General features: G+C 38.1%; 1 long non-coding RNA gene and 1 other non-coding gene across 2 annotated transcripts in view; one reads left to right on the forward strand and one right to left on the reverse strand.

Moving 5' to 3' along the window:
• Positions 1 to 13760, forward strand: part of LOC141569324 (uncharacterized) — a 44317-nt gene that overhangs the window by 26113 nt on the left and 4444 nt on the right. The gene's annotated exons all lie outside the window — the stretch shown is intronic.
• LOC141569409 (U6 spliceosomal RNA) lies at positions 1238 to 1340 on the reverse strand. Its single transcript, XR_012493021.1, has one exon. It is a non-coding gene; the product is annotated as a U6 spliceosomal RNA (small nuclear RNA).

Below are 13760 nucleotides of genomic sequence, written 5' to 3' on the forward strand. Positions count from 1 at the left end.
GCTGCTATATCCTAATATTTTAGTTTTATATTATATTATATACATGAAGAAATTATACTGCTAGTACCCAGCTCAGTGACCATCTCAGAACTCACTCAATGAATGTGTGGTGAATTTCCACGTACTTTGGTTTATTCTAGTAGTGCTCAAGTGACAATTTACTATGGTATTTTTTTAATAAAGTAGTATCATTCTTTAGTTATTATATTATATACATGACATATTTGCTACTATTTACCACCTCCACATTCATAGACAAACACATATTACCACTTGTTTGCCTGGCTAGTTCCTCGCCATCTTTTAGGTCACAGCTAAAATTTCACTGCTTCTAGTCTGTCTTCTTTGATTCCTACAATAGGCCAGTTTCTCTACTATGTGCTTCATAGCACACACTTGATTATAACTACTTGTTGAATTTTCTTTATTTCCCACTAGCTCTAGGACAATAATCTTGTTCCCTGTTGAATTTCCAATGTTCAGCATGTAGCAATGACTCAATAAATATTTGTTAAATGAATGAATGAATGAATGATGTTAAATGGGCTTTAATGTCCCCTGCCCATAGTTTATACCACAACTTCCTCATTTAGAATTCTTATTTTGATTTCTTTCTTAGTTGAATATATACTCATGATTTCTTTAAGGAAGAGAACATGAATGGTATTTTTATTCTGAAACCTCTCATGGTTTTCTCTAACATCATACATAAACACATTGGTTCACACTTAAACAATAGCTTAGATTTCAAATTTTCCTCCAAACTTTGTTGCAAACTCTGTTATAGTTAAGTTCAGAGAATGAAGATAGTAATTTTTGGCCATTCGTAAGTATACTTTTAGCCTGCCTGAATGCTTATAAAATCCTTGTTATCCATTTTTTTTCCAGGATATGTCTAGATGTGGGTCTTTTCCATTAATTTTGTGTCACATTTTTCTCTATTTTTAAGTCTTCTTTTAGGTCCAGACATTTCTATTCAATTTATCTTTGATTTACTATTACTTCTGTCCCATTCTTCTGGGTTCCTCCTCAGACGTACTCATAATTCCCAGTTTGGGTTTTTCTCACCTCCTCTTTTATTCCCCTTCTGATTCTGTTTTGTACAGGCCATAACTTCTCACTTTCTTATTGAGGATGTCAAACAGTTTTCTAAATGAAAATCACTATCAGAGATAAATGTGTCTTCTGAATCTTCTTGATTATGTTCCTTTTCCTATATTATTTGATTGTACGTTCTTTAAATATGGAACACTTCACGAATTTGCATGTCATCCTTGCGCAGGCGCATGCTAATCTCTGTGTCGTTCCAATTTTAGTGTATGTGCTGCCGAAGCGAGCACTCTATATTATTTTTTATATGTCAGTTGGGCAAGAAGAGGGTTTGGGTGTCTGATATGGACCAGGGTTTCAGGGATTTGGGGCAAGTTGTGTGCCAGTAGGCAGAGCTGGCCACCAGCTTTGGGTGGGGAGCACACAGGAGCCCACGTCCAAGAGCCTGGCCAAGCAGCCTTGAGAAACAACCAATAAATCTGTAGGGGAAGGTGAACTTAAGAACTGGGCCTTTTTCACAGGTTGTCAGGCAAGACTGCCCTCTGTCTGGAGACAGAGCCAGGAATGTTAACCTGAGGAAATTAAACACACAGTGTGTGATAGCTTTTCATAGTGCTAGATTTAGAAGGAATTATTAGGGCCTTCAGTCAGTTTGGACAGTTTTCTTCCCTCTTTATTTTCTCATCTCCATCTAGTATACCCATCATATACCCAGGCAGGACATATAGATTTCCTTTGGCTTCACGTTCAGATCTCTAACTAGAGGTCAGATTGATATGCTCATGTCCAGAGTAATTCCCAGTGTTTTTTCTTCCATGGCTTTGCTATACTGTGGTAAGACATTGTCACTGCCTGAAGGACAGGAACAGATTCTCTGACAAACCCAACCAATGAACTCGTGATCTGCTATAGCTCAGCAAACACTGTGACCAGCACCCTGCCTGTAGACTATTCATAGAGATAAATCTGCCAGGGCACAATGGACCACTACCTGCCCCTCCATCCCCACTTCATCCGTCTCCACTGCTGTTTGGAAGTTGCAGTCTCCAGATACACACAGATATTTGATAGCCTCTAACAGTGCTGTAACCAAAGGGCAGGATTGTGGGAATTGGAGGTAAAAAAGGTCCAGTTGCTGTTTGCAACTCTGTATGGACCCTGGCTTTCTGAGTCAGCAAGCCAGCAGTGGGAGAGGGATGCTCAGACTCCCAGAGGGATGCTCAGATTCTTTTGAAGGAGTGGATCTGCTCCGTATCATGAAGCACAGTATGCATAGACTGCTGGTTGTTTCTCTGAATTGAACTCCATCGGCCTCATGAATTAGGGTAATTCGTTCTGGCAATAAGCAGCCCGTCATTCTTTATCTTCTGCATTGGTATGGATTTTGTCATTTTTCTTTGTCTTTTTATGTGTTTTAGGGCAGCAGCTGGGAGAGGCTGAGTCAGGATCGGCTAGCCAAATACCATTTAAAACTAGAATGCCTCATTGATTTTTATTGTGATTGCATCAGCCTGTTCTTCCAGCCTCTGACAGATTTCCTAGGGCACAGTCTTTGGCTTCTTTGGCTGGCTGCTCAGTCTGCACTCTCCTTCAGAGGTTTCATCTACTCTTACACCTTTACATCTGACACCCGATGACTCTCAAACCGTTGTCTCTAGTTCTGTCTTCTCACCTAAGTTGTCATCCTTTATTTTCTGATTAAAAGACATTTCTATATGTCTCCTCCACAAAATTTTTTTGTGTCCCTGATGGATGTACTCCTAAGTTTAATTATCAAAACTGCTAAACTAGCAGAGCCCAAAGTCACAGGGGATAGGAAATAAATACTTTGTGCAAGGGCCATGTGGTAAAAGTGTGGGAGGCATAACCCTCATTTTCACTCCTTTGGTTACTGGAGAGGAAAAAGTGCACCTTATATTAGTCAAAGGTTTAGAGCATTTACCTCATCCTGTAGGGCAACACCCCAACTTCACACCTCAATACAGCATGATCCCCCAGCTGGTAATGTAACTGAAGTTTCAATAGTCATGTCACTGTTCTCTGAGATCAGCACTGATGGCTTCCGGGTGATGGGGTGCAAGGTAAGACTTGCAAATCCAATGGGTGTCAGACTATTGACACACAGAGTTATTTTAGCTGAAGCAATGTTGCATGGAAAATTCATATCATGTAGGATATTTTCAGTTCCCAGTTGTTTTCCGTTGACTCCAAGACACTAGTAGTCAAGCCTAGACCCTCTAGGCAGGAGATTGGAAGGTCCTTCTCTTGTGATAAGACTAGAAAGCTAAAGATAACAATTCAGGGGTTCCTCAACAAATGACCCATCCATATCATTTCACACTAAAACTCAGAGTCGATGTATGAGCAAGTCTTTCAATCAGCTTTTACTGATTTTACTTCAATCAGTATCCTACCCTTAAATATGAGCAAACAAACAATTGAGTATCAGAAAGTTGAAGAAATCCTCTAAAAGAAAGATAAAACCAAAATGAATAAATACAGGAAAGAAAATTGAGGAAATCACAACTAGGCAAGGAGAGAAAAAAAACTTAAATGCAAGAGAAGTTATTATATTGATGAAACAAGATGCTATATAAAAACAATATTCAGAAAGCAAAAATTATTCTTTGGAATTAAAATTATGGTAGCATAAACAAAAAACTCAACCGCAAAGTTGGAAAATCAAGTTGAGGAAATCTTCCAGAGAGTAGAGCAAAAAGACCAAGAGCAGAAAAAAGAAGAAAAAAATCCAGAGAAGGACTCCATCTGAATAATAGGAATTCTAGACAGAGAAAAATAAGAAAACAATTGGGAAGGTATTAACAAGATAATTTACAAAAGTTTCTCAGAACTGAAGATCATGAGTTTTCAGACTGAAACATCTCACTGAATGTGTACCATCAGAGATGAAAAAAGACCCACACTCAGACACATTACTATGAAATTTCAGATACTAAAGACAAAGAGAAGATCCTACAAACTTCCAAAAAGAAAAAAAAGAAATCTTACATGAAGGATCAAGAGTCAAAGTGTCTTTTGACTCCTCAGTAGCAATAATACTAGAAGGCAGAAGGCAATGGTAAATTGGCTTCAAAATTCTGAAGGAAAATTATTTCCAATCTAGAATTCTATACCCAGTATGCCTATAGAGGGGGGAAAAAGACATTTCCAGACATATAAGCTCTCAAAAAATTTGCTTCCCATGTATTTTTTCTCATGAAGTTACTGAAGGTTGTGTTCCACCAAAACAGGAGATGTAGGCGAGAAGTGAAGTGAATATCCAAAATGTTTACCACAGAAGATCTTAAGACGATAACTACGCAACAAGACCAAGTTGGAGTGGGTCAGAGGCCCTGGGACAGAAATATTTAGGAAGCTGAAATTGATAGACCACGTTAACAAATTTTAACAACTGAGACAGAGTTTGATTGCATTAGGGATTAGAGAGTTAACTAAACACATGCAAAAATGATTAACTCCAGGGAAAGCAAGACATTTTGCAGGAAATGAAAAATTATCGTTGACTGCATCACCGTTCTGAAAGCCTGTGTACTCATAATCAGTATATATTTATGTCATCACTACATTGTGATGATGAGGAGTGGGGACTGTGTATGTATGTGTTTAGTGGGAGGGCGAGGAAAGACACTAGAGAATGCCTACAACTAAAAGAACGTGATGTAGCAATACAAGCAGGTTTTTTACATGAGTCTGAAAGTACATGTGAAGAAAATCATCTAGAGTTGAAAGAAGTTGTCTTTTAATATATCTTGTAAGACTTGTTGACTTTAAAAAAATGAAGACAAAAAGTTATTTGATAGTCTGAATATTTTTCAGAGACATTATTTAGGACACTGCCATAGTTATTATTATTGTTGTTGTTGTTGTTTTCCATGCCTTGTACATGGTGAATCATCTTGATTGTTTTCTTTTGAATGGAATCTTTTTAAATGTGTCAAAAGTTGTAGCAAGTCTGTACTAGTCTGTAAGATCCTTGAGATCAGGGGTTATTTCTTATACATCTTTATAGTTCCTTCAGGACATAGTGTGGCATCATTTACATTTTACTTGTATTAATGTATGGGATTTTGCATGTTTAAGTCTCATAAAAAATTAAGTCAAATTCCTTTATATTCTTAGTTAACATGTAAACAATCCTCAGTTGAATGTTTAACTTTATAAATAAAATTGACTCTTTTCAGTACTGTGAATCTAAGCCCTGCCTCTCAATCAAGAAATCAACCAACAAAATTTTTTTGAATACTTGTTATGGGCAAGATAGATCACACAGTTCTTTATTAACTGTATTACATTCTCTAGGAAAATAATCTGAGAGATCGCTCAAGGTCACAGGCAGCACTGTCTCTTCTAAATCATATCATTTGCCCTAAACCAAACTTTTGTGATAAATACACTCAGTAGGTGTGAGAAAAGTGATGGAAGGGTTTATCCCACTTGAGATTAACAGGCAGTGTAGTTTGTCTTCAACTAAAGTGTTGATGGATAAAAGACAAAAACCAGTGTGTCAATTCAGCTTTCACTGTGTTGAAAGGGGATTAAAAATAGAAAGGAATTCTATTTAGGTTTAGGCAGTGAAGGTGAGCTATAGAAAGAACTTTTGTAAAGGAACGGGCTTGAGATATTTTTTTCCCACTGAACAGCCCAAATTACGAAGCTGCCAGGATAAGCATTCTTGCTTGCTTGCTTATGTTTCTGGTGTCTTGATTAATTACATGACTGTCCTACATCAGCAGTTTTTAATCTATAAATTCACAGCTACAGAGAGTTACTATGAGATGATCCAGACACTATTTAAGGGCCAGAGATCAAGGAAACAAAGGAGCCTCTTCATAGTGGGTATGTGGCTACTTTTCTAGTCCTCAGGCACTTGGTACTTGCACAAAGTAGATACGTTATATTTGTCAAGCAAATGTCTTTCAACAGATTCTCCTCCTCTCCCTTTGTTCTCCTCTCTTTGTAAATGGAGGTTATATTCCATGCCTCCAACAGGGGGCAATTGTTTTAAGTAGGACTACTCCACTACTTTCTGTTTGCTGTATAAATGGTTGTCTCCTGTATGGAATTTTATCTTGGACATCTTATTATACTTTAAAAAACAAACAAACAACAACAATCAAAAAACGACTCAGAAAAGCATCCCCAGGACTTCGGGGACTACAAATGTAATTCAGAAAACTTTGGAAAGAATGGAGTGTAGGAAACAGTAAGTGCAAGAAAACTGCATTAATAATTACCATTTAAAAATCTGCCATACGGAAGACAGCCACAAACTTAAAAGGACTTATGTATTAGCCTCTTAATTTTACATTGATTTTGAGAGACATTTCCTAGATCAAATCAAAGGAAGCACTCTGCATTTTTAGCATTAAATGCTGGAAGATGTAATTCAGTAATAACACTTTGCATTTATTGTTCTATACTTTTAAAAATGCATTCTCATATATATTTTGAAACACACGGATGTAATGCAGGTATTATTATCATTTATAGATTGAGGAAACTGAGACATGAGAATTTAAGTGATATGGCATGGCCAAGACCTCATAACTACATCATGAAAGGCAGGACTAGAATTCTTGTTCCATTATTTTGTTCTTTACCATCAATCAGCAAAAACAGTATCTTTGATTAATTACAGGCATTCCCATTTTATAGTTCAGTATATGAAGACAAAAAGGGTTTGTTCAAGGTCATTCTGTTAAAAGAAATGAACAGCTAAGAAAAAATAGATGAGCATTCACTTGAAATCCTTTGCTCAAATCACTTGACCACAAAAAATGTAAGAGTGAAAGCTAAAAGTTGTACAGAACTCATTGTCCATTACTGTTCCTCAGGTCTGTCTTAGATAAAAGGTTTTCTTTAAAGTCCATTTCTTCTTGGCAAACATCGTGGCCTTTGTGTAACTACTGTCTTCTCTAGAAATATGAAAAAACAAAAAAGATTTTAACCCCTTGGGTAAATGATGGAAATGGAACAATACTTTATGAGGAGCAAAAGTTAGAAGGATTAAACTTTTACAACCTAAGTATAGGATTCTGTTTATTATACAGTTGTAAAGTTTATAACAGGCATAAACTATTGTGTGGCCAAATAATTAAGATAATATTACAGTAACAGTCTGTTAATCTGACTTTTATAATTTAATTTTATATCAAAGAAACCACTATACACCAGACAAGTGATTGCCTTAGTGTTCTTAAATAAATAATATTAGAGAATTAAAAATAATATGGATACTGCAGTGGAAATTGATCATTATTTGGGCCACTTGAACTGCTTCCCTATATTTCGAGAATTCCTCACCTTGTAAATCTTGGTGGCAAGCAAAGATGTCTCCCATAATGGACGTGGAAGATGTCATATACTCACTTTCTCTGTCTTCCTTGCAGCTAGGGTGCAGGCATGTGACCTAGGCTTTTCAGTCAGACATCTATGCTAGACCTTTGGCTCATAGCTGATGATACAAGCAATAGTTCTCTCTCTCTCTCTCTCCTCACCCCCCCCCCCCAATGCCTGGTGGCAGTAGAAGTTACTGCAAGCTATAGTTTCCAATGCAGAAGTGGCCAAAGAGCAAAGTGTGTTGTCTAGAGCTTGATGTCCATGGCACCAGATGTAGGGTGACCATCTTGTCACAATTTGCCCAGCACTTTCCCATTTTTAGCGTGGAAAGCTCCAAATCCCTGGAAATGGTTGAGTCCCAGGAAAAGCAGGATGGTTGGTTACTCTAGCCAACTTCCCCATCAGATCCGTCCTGTAGGTGGTTTATACACCACTGCTTGGCTTCAGGACTAGTTTTCCATCCCTCCCAGCATCCTGGGAGCCACTCAATGTCCTTTAAAACAATTATGTAAGTATAACCCAATATCCTTTTAATCAACTACTGTTCTGCTTAAATCAGCGAGAGTTGGTCTCTATTACTGCCACTAAGAGCCTTGGCTGAAACAGACACTTCTGTGTGTAAGCAGTTCGGAAACCTGTGCTTCACAATGGCCCTGTGAGTCTCGTTGGGTTGATTTGGCTGAGAGGGTCATTATGGACCCTATTTAATGTGAGTGAAACCTTTTACTATTTTGAAAGATGCTGCAAAAGCATTAATAATGATTATTGTAACTGTATGTTTGAAATCCTGAGATATTTCTGATGGTTGAGCCAACAAGAACCATTTTCCCCTGATGGAAAGATAAACACACATCCACAGAATGTAAAATTACTTAAAAGCAAAGGTACTAACAGAAAATCTATTTCCCCCCATCCTATCCCATCCCATCCCCCTGAAATCGATGAATGCTTATTTCTCCAGATAAAGAATTTTTAAAGTGAAAAAATAAATTAATTAAAGGAAGTAGGACCTAAAAACTCCCCCTCTATGCATCTTTGGAGCATACCGAGTATGTAAAAGTTCATTGTTGTTTCTCCTGATTGTTAGACACCCCTCCTGACCACACGCACCTGTCGTTCAGCTTCACCTTCACGACGTCCTCATACCCCTGCACTTGGATTTTTGGAGAGAAAACCTTCAGTGAAGATACTCCTGTTCGTAAAGTAGTCATTAAACTATTTTTTCCTTTATTAAGGAAAATAAAAAATACAAGAAGACAAATATAAATAAGCATCCATAATTCTGCCACTGCTAACATCTTGTATTCCTTTTTTGTAAGCATTCATATCTATAACGATAGGATTTTTAAAAATTTGGGTCCCACTATACAGAACCCACTTTAATATCAGTATTATAAATTTCTTTCCATGTATACGCTCATATGCATATAAGATATAATATTAAATGAGTCACACTTTCACAATGTACAGAGGCATTATAGCAGGTCATCAATGAATGCTTAGATATTTTAAGCTTTATAAACAATACTATTAAAAATTATATACCTATGTTTAACATGTTTATGATTATTTTCTAAAAACATAAATATTAGAAGTAGAATTGTTACAGCAGAAGCTATGCTCGTTTTTGAGACTTTTCTTATATTTTGCCAAGTTGCTTTCCAAAAAAGTCATGCCTTTTATTCTCCCTCTAGTCTTGTTGAGACTGTATCTTTCCACTGTCAACAACACTGCATATTATCATTCTTTATATATATATATATAGATAGATAGATAGATAGATAGATAGATACTTTTTTTATTTTTTATTTTATTGGGGAACAGTGGGTACTTCTAGAACTTTCTTCCAAGTCAAGATGTTGTCCTTTCAGTCTTAGTTGTGGAGGGTGCAGCTCAGCTCCAGGTCCAGTTGCCGTTGCTAGTTGCAGGGGGCGCAGCCCACCATCCCTTGCGGTACTCGAGGAGTTGAACCGGCAACCTTGTGGTTGAGAGCCCACTGGCCCATGTGGGAATTGAACTAGCAGCCTTCGGAGTTAGGAGCATGGAGCTCTAATCGCCTGAGCCACCAGGCTGGCCCTATCATTCTTTTTTAATCTATATGTAAACAAAGAGATATCTCATTGTTTCATTGGACTAGCGAGGCTAAACATTTAAACATATTTTTAGCTTTGTATTTCTTCTTTTTTGCATTATCTACTCTTATCAAGTGCCCATTTTCTTCACTGTGGATGTATGAGATTCTGCCTTGAAATGCAAAGAAGCACACTCAATTTCTAAAAATAATTATCACCCCCTCCAAGAAAAACCACATAGCTTTGTCATCATCACCTAACTATTTGGTTTTTACAAAAATTGCTACCTCCTTGAATAGGTTTCTAGTTGATTGTTATTCTTTTATTTCCTTCACAAGAAGTCCTCAGATTTTGAAACTTTATTTTGTTTTCTCCTATGAATACCATACTAATAATATGCTCCTTATCTTAAATATAGATTCTTAGGAATTTGTACTTTGTATAGGAAGAAGTCAAGCAGATAGTACCAAAATGCAATTGTTTTAATCAGCTTTCTCTTTCGGTTAAAAATGTTATCTCCCTTTAAAAAAAAAAAAAAAATCTCCCTTTTAAAAAGAAAAAAATACATCTTTTGATTTTCTCTTCTATTTGAGGAACATAGAAACTCTTAAATAAAATAGTTGCAATGCTGGTGTTTGTCAGCACACAAAAGGTGGGAGTTGAGAGGAAGTCAGTTAGTACCTCTGCAGTATTTGCTGCCTGTTTCCCAACGACTTTGCTCTTGTGTTACTGACCCTTATGTCCACTGTTACCTCAAAATCAATCATCACCCACTTCTAAAGCCCACTTGCTGGGCTGTTGCTGGAGGCTGTTAATATCAGTCACACCAGGGAGAGGAGAGTAGGCGGAAACTCTTTGGGGGCCTCGGTTGGCTTCTGTATCTTAGCTCTATTTTTAATGCTCTGCAGTCAATGTTGATGACATTAGACAATCGTGTAATCTCAGTGCACTCTTGGCTCATTCCTCTCCCACCTTAGAGCCTTCTCCCAAGCTCTACCCTCTGCTTAGAGTGACCATATGCTCTCTCTTTCTGGAGAGTCCCAATTTCAAATATTCTGTCCTGTTGCCAAATCAGATGTCAAACCATATGCTTTATATTTTCTTGGGAGAAATATGTTCACTTACCTATGCTTCAGTTCCCTAAACACTGCTCATCAAGATTTCTATTGGTTTTACTAGACAGTTTATGAAAAATGTCATTAATCCAAAATGCAGCTCAGATGTCTTCTGTGGGAAACATTTCTTCATAGCCGTCCTTTCTTCGATGCCAGCACATAAGTTCCCTTAATAAAGTTTTTGTTCAATTCCAGAGTTGTTCGCCGGCTTTTTCGGTCACTAGGTCCCATCCTTCTTTGGAGGTAGATATCAGTACACCTCAAGAAATTTTTCCATCATTACCTCCTTAACTGTCCTTTCTCCAAATATAGTAACATTGGGGGTTACGGTTTCAACATCAGAATTTTGAGGGGACACAATTCAGTCCACAACAAAGTGTATTATTACATGGCAGATAAAATCACAGACTTTCAAGTCTAACAAAACTATTTAAAATCTGGCTCACACCACTCAAAAAGTCTATCACTAAGTGCATGGATAAATAAATGTTGACATATTCATTAGAATGGACTATTACTGAGCAAAGCAAAGGAATAAAGTATTGCTATACACAACGACATGGATGAATCTCAGAGTATGTTTAATAAAAAAAGCCAGACAAAAAAGAGAGTGTGTGATTTTATTTAAATAAAATTCTAGAAAAGTGACCTTTGTGTTTATTATATTTGAATCCTGAAGCTGTAACAAATGTAACAGGAGGTTGCATAGAAATTTTTGACAGAAGAGCTTCAATGCAACAGGTTTGATTTTTTCAGCGTGAAGTGCTAGACCACCAAGCAGAAATTTCAGATGAATTTCCACTGGGTAGATGGTTCTTCAAAACCACGACCTTCAGACAGTGGAAAATCACGCTGAATTTGTGAAGAGTATTCTTTAGAGGAAGTTGTCCTCTGCATCCTGTACCCACTTACAGGAGTGAAGGAGGGAAGGGTACTTGCCCCTTCATTCCTGGCCTAGTGAGTGGGGATTCTTACAGGATTATTCAGGAAACTGATGGGAAGGATGGGGTATAAAGGGCTGATGTCTGACTCCCTGCCCAGGAAAACCTAGAGGGCCTGGCAAGCTCTTTGTTATTAGAGAGGATATACACAGTTGCACTGGGACCAGTCGCCTCCCTCAGAGTTTGTCAGGACAAAGGATGCATAATGCACTCCACAGACCAGATGTGGGCCACACAGGAAAAAGAGCCAGTCCAGAGATCTTTTGGCTCCTGCCCAAGAGAACTGCTTGAGACATCAATTGGGCTCTAACAGGAAACACTGTATGGTGTGGATCTACAAAATCTGAGGCTAAGGGAGAGGTGACAGCAAGAGGAATACAATATATGACCTGTGTCACAGGAGTTGTCAGAGGCATTGTAGCTTGATTGGCATGTGAGCCTCAGAGGAGCTCACAAAATTTCCCACAAGACAAAGAGGCAGCTGTAAAGGTTTGCCACTCCCAGAGAGTACAAAGTCAGCTCACTACAGTATCAGGTAGGTAAGACCTTCCTGCTCCCTTTGTCCTGTTCCCTCCCCGTACCCCAAACAGCTGCTCCTGAGTAGGGGAGAAAGTAAGCAGAAAAGGGAGAAGCACCTGACTGCATGTTTTTTCTCTGAGGCTTTCCTTTCTAAATGTCAAATTGAGGCTGAACTTTATGATTTAAAGGGATGTAAGAATAAGTGTGCAGAAAACTCACGAATCTAGCTGGAATTTACACCGCAGTGGCAGGGGGAAAAACTCACCCTCTGAATTCATTTCTGAGAAGTTATGTTTTGACTATATCTCACAAATCACACTAGTTCATTATAACATATACACAGATTTTCCAGTGTATAGTGAGTAGAAACCTTTCAGAACTTGTAGGTACAAGTCTTAAGAGGAAATGAGCATTGCAAGCCCAAATTTATAAAATGAAAATATTTGCAAGTTTTGTATTAGTTTCATTCACCAGTCACTACAGTAGAATCCTGAAATGAATGTAGACTATTCAGACTTTATGGAAGAAATAAATATAAAATTTGAATGAAACAAAAATCATTCTTCCTAAGGCAGGGAAAAAAACGCAGTGTACTTTAAGGAAAAAGATTATCGAACGAAAACATATCTTTAGTCATGGTTATTAAGACAGTCATTACTCACATTCTCATACAACCTTCCTGTATCAGCTATCCTTCTAGATATGATGGGTCCAAATAAAGAATTTTAACTTTAAAGGAATTACAGTATTATGAAACTATATTCATTCTTTATCCTAAAATCATGTGAATCAATAAGAGTATGACCCTAAAATAAGGTTTAAGGGCAAGAGCAGTGGTTAGAATTAGGTGCAGCTGTAGTGAGTAAAACCCAAAATAATAATTAATAATGGACTAAATATGCAAGATTTCATTCTGTATCAAAGAAGTTTGGAAGTTGGCATTTCAGGTGGGTTGGAGGTTCTACAAAGTCACCAGGGACCTAAATTCCTTCCAGTTCATCACTCCACATTCCTACGGTGCATTCTTGTACTCTGATTCAAGATGGTTGCTAGTTTCAACCGTCATTCTATGTTCCAGGTAGTAAGAGGGAGGAAAGAAGAGCCCATTCCTTCTCTTTGAAGACAATTTTTCAGTTATTTCTTTCTTGCTAGTATACACGGCTGCAACAGAGGCCAGTGTGGGGCCAAACCCCAAAAAGCAGTTTCCAGGCTCTCGGCCTCACATAGACAGGTGCTGGCTCAGGTAGTAAATGGCCATCAACTGTGATTGCATGGCCATCAGCTGTAACCAGTGAGCCATTGGCCACTAATATAACTGCTGTGGCTATGCTAGCAGAGGAGAGAGAATGGGGGCTAGCAAGAAGATGGCGGCTGGGCTGGCAAGCGTGGATGGCGGTTTGCGGACAGTGTGGATCCAGCCTCCAGTGAGTATAGTGCCGCCAGAGAGAATATAGTGGTATGACTCCCCCATCTATGGCTCCGTGGGTGTTCCTTTTTGGCCTCACCATATCCTGCGTTCTTGTATGGGGAGCGGGACCAGAGACCCCGCAGGCCGCCCCGCACGACAGCCAGGAATTGTAGTCTTTTAACGATGCACATTCTAATCTTGAATAAATGTAGGGTTCTTTTACTAAAGTGGAAAGAGAAAATGGATTTGAGGCAAGCAGTTAGGAGTCACTGGCATACAGACTTAAATATAGTTC

This window comes from Rhinolophus sinicus, linkage group LG17 (genome assembly GCF_036562045.2).
Source record: "Rhinolophus sinicus isolate RSC01 linkage group LG17, ASM3656204v1, whole genome shotgun sequence".
NCBI classification, from domain to species: Eukaryota; Metazoa; Chordata; class Mammalia; order Chiroptera; family Rhinolophidae; genus Rhinolophus; species Rhinolophus sinicus.